Source organism: Pteropus alecto, unplaced genomic scaffold (genome assembly GCF_000325575.1).
Source record: "Pteropus alecto unplaced genomic scaffold, ASM32557v1 scaffold72, whole genome shotgun sequence".
Classification (NCBI taxonomy): Eukaryota; Metazoa; Chordata; class Mammalia; order Chiroptera; family Pteropodidae; genus Pteropus; species Pteropus alecto.
The window spans coordinates 23,418,634-23,422,611 of NW_006436811.1; the positions used below are offsets into that span (position 1 = coordinate 23,418,634).

Sequence of the window (3,978 nt, forward strand, 5' to 3'; positions counted from 1 at the left end):
GCCTTAACATACCCAGTTGCCTTAGGTGTTGTTAACAGCTGTCTGAAGACTCTGTGTGAGTGTAATCTGGGATCCCAGAATATGGCTATCGTTTAAGCTGCCACTGAAGCCTTTGTGGGCAAAGCCTAGGGACAGAGGAAGCTGAAAGTTGTATTTTTATATGTGCTCCTTCCGGCCCGCCCTGTACGTTTGTTAGCACCTCACTAGCCTCTGTCTTCTGGGTAGCAGTTGCTCCAAAAGACTGATGCATGCAGGGATGAGGATGTGAGACACCTCTTTAGGGTGATTTCTGGGGCTTCACTGCACTTCAGCAAGTACAAAGTGGAATGAATGATATAAAGCAAGATAGATCCCCTTCCATCCAAGAAAAAGAATGGAAAAAAATGAAGCTTTATATAATTTTTGCCTGGAGAAAATGTGTGGGGAGAGCTAGAATGCCAGAGGACTGGTGACTATTTTCAGAATGAGATCTTTTTAAAAATGTGCTTTTCCCAGTTCTTAAAAAAACAAAAGTTTGGTGAAATTTCCTGACAGTATAAATATATTGATGTATTAGTAGATGCTTTGAAGCCTGGAGTTTCCACTAATATAGCAAGTCACTTCTCTCAGGCCTCAGTTTTTCAACAGAAAAATAGGAGATTGGTCTAGATCAGTGACTCATCACCCTGGCTGCACATTAGAATCATCTGGCAAATGATGATGGTAAACACAAAAGGAAACAAACAAATTGATGACCAGTTTCCAGCCCTGTGAATTTTGACTTATTTGGTCTCAGGTAGGGCCTAAGCATTGCTATTTTAAAAAATCTCTACCTCTTTAAGTTGATTCTAATGTATAACTAGAGTTGAAAACCACAGGTCATAGCTAATTTTCAGTAGCAATATTTCTTAACTGCTTATTTGCAACTTTTCTTTCCCTTTAAAACAATGAAATTTGACAAATTTCTGTTTTTTTACTTTTTCTTTAAAAAGTTTCTATGTAATATTTGTAATAGATGAAAAATTTATGTAAGATGTATCAAAGTTATGAAGCCTGACAATAATATGAAAACCCATGAACAAATTTTTCAACTTAAGAACTAGAGTATTATTATTATCAAACTTGCTTATGTATTCCTCTAAAATCTCATAGCTCCTGATCCCCTCAAGGGTACTCACTGTTATCGATTTTGTTTTCATCATTCCTGTTTTTAAAATATTTATTATAATTAACGTAGACATATCTTACTAAACAATATATTGTTTACTTTAGCTGGATTTGGGCATTCTAAAAACAATTTTATACTCTATGTCATCTTATACAATTTGCTTTTTTTGACTTGAAATTGTTTCTGAGTCATTCCTGATGAACATAGATGTATTTTATTCATTTTCATTCATGTGTAATATTTCATTTGTGTGACTGTAGCACAGTTTGATTTTATCATCCTCCTAGCAATGGGCATTGGGTTATATGTTACTCTACTCCGCCCCATATCATGAAGTCATACTATTGTAAGCCTTTAGCATTTTTGCCAATCTGATGTGTATAAATTGGTATTTCATGGAGGTCTTTTACCGCCGGGGTGATGTGAAATCTGGCATCGCCCCAGCGGCATATGGGGGAGGAAGACAGTGGTGTTGTGTGTTGTCCCTCAGTTCTTCCTTGCTGACGCAGCAAAGAATTACAGTTTGTTGAAATTTAGAAAAAGTAAGATTTATTGAAAGTACATTTTAGAAGGAGACAGGCTACACTAGGGAATCCTGCAGCCCTGTGGAATTTGGGAGGTGAAGAAATAAGACAGTATACCCCAAGGGAGGAGTGGATTTTAAGCAAAGAGAGCTGTAACAATGCAGAAATGAGGTCTGTTTATATTTGGCCCATGATGGCAGGTCCTAGATGATCCGTATGTGAAGTCACTTTGACTGACAGTTAGCTGCCATATAACACTTTACGTAGTGTGCATGTTCTTACCCAGAATTCAGTCTGTTGTAATTAGATTCATGAACTTCCAGACATAAACATAGTATTATAATGAAGCTTAAATTGCAGGCAAATTAGGGTAGCACCTTCTGCATAGGTATCTGTAGCCAGATTAGGCCAGCTAAGACTATGACCCTCCTTTCTTTTGTCTCTGGGGATGCAGGAGAGATTCTCTGTTCTTTGGGTGGTCTCTGGGCTGGGCCCCTATTCCTTTGTTCCTTCTGTCGTTCATGTCTGACTAGGTACTTAACAGTCTTAATTGGCATTTCCCTGATTACTAAATATCTTTTAACATGTTTATTTGCTATTTGAGTTTTCACTTCCATGAAAGACTAGTTCAAGTTTTTTACTCATTTTTCTAATGGTTATTTTTAAATTTCCTTATCAACATGAAGTACTTCTTTATATATTTCTAATATTAATTCCTAGCAAGCCAAAAATGTGGAAATATCAATTTTATGGGTTGCAAATGTCATTCTATGGTGTCTTCATGGGAAATGATTGATTTCAGCATAGTCAAAACCATCAGTAATTCTAACAATTTGTAGATATATGAGGGTTTTCTATATAGGTAGTCATTTGCAAATTATTCTAGTATTATCTCTTTTTTTTCCTATCCTATATTTTCTTGTTCTTGTCTTTTAATGCTGTTAGAAATTCTGCTATAATGTTATGTAGAGTAGTGACACATCACTTTCTTGTTGGTTTTAAAGGAAATGCCTGTTGTTTAACATTTCGACAATGAAGCATGATGTTTGCTATAGAGTTTTGACAAATGCCTTCTATTAAATTAGGGAAATCCCTTTTCATTTCTAATTTGCTAAGAGTTCTGTTTCTTCTTTGTTGATCAGTTTTATCAGTTTATCATGTTTATAAAACGTGTTGACCGTGTTTTATTAGTTTATCTTTAGGTTGTCATATAAACCAAAACCCCATATGCTTTCTTGTTTACTGCAGCATTACTAAGACCTAGAACAGTACATGGTACTTAATAGCTCAAGAAATGTTTGTTGGGTGATTGACTGATAGAAACCTCTGCATGATTCAAGCAACATATATATTTTTGCATCAAAAATATCTATGACTTGTATTTGACCATAGTTGAAAATCATTTATTAATAATATAAGAATCAATCTGGATCTTCAAAACTTGCAAAATATTTAAATGATATATAGGGTATCAATTCAGTGGAATTTATGCAGAAATTTGAATACATTTGAAGATGATATTGATACAATGAAATGCTTATGATGTAATGTTGTCTATTGAAAAGAATACAATAAAATATCGTGTGTACAGTGTGAGTACAACAATGTCATTATATAGACAAGGAGTATCAATCAACAGGAGTAAGCTAAAATGAAAAGATCTGTTATATTAGATCGTTGAACATAGAGATGGTTTGTCTTAATCTTCTGGTCAAACCTTTTTTTAATGTTGTAATAGTGCCTTATAATCATTAAGAAAAAGAGCAGAAAGATGCTACTAAGGTTACTGTAATAGAGTTACTGTAATAAATTGCCACAAACTCGTTGGCTTAAAACAAGCTAATTTATTCCCTCTCCATTCTGGAGGCCAGAAGTCCAAAATCAAGGTGTCAGCAGAACTGTGCTCCCTCTGAAGGCTCTAGGGAAGAATCCTTCCTCGCCTTCTCCAGTGCTGGCAGTTTCAGATGTTCTTTGGCTTTTGGCTGCATCGCTCCATTCTCTGATTCCAGTCTTCACATGGCCTTCTCTTCTTCTCTTCGTAGTTCTCTGTGTGTCTTTTATAAAGACACTTGACATCAGGTTTGGGGCCCACTGGGATAATCGAAAATAATACCGTCTCCCAATTCTTATTTATACTATATGCCAAAACTCTTTTTTTTTTTTTTTTTCTGAAAAGATCACATTCACAAGTACCTAAAATTTAGGATGTGGACATATCATTTTGAAGACCACCATTAAGCCCTCTTAAGATGCCTACCCTTCTAAAACTAAAGTGCATGATCTTCAAATATTCTGATATTTGGAGAC

General features: G+C 35.3%; 1 protein-coding gene across 1 annotated transcript in view; it reads left to right on the forward strand.

Annotated features, from left to right (window-relative positions):
• The window catches only part of HS6ST3 (heparan sulfate 6-O-sulfotransferase 3), a 606,078-nt gene that overhangs the window by 249,879 nt on the left and 352,221 nt on the right, over positions 1-3,978 (forward strand). The window lies entirely within an intron of this gene.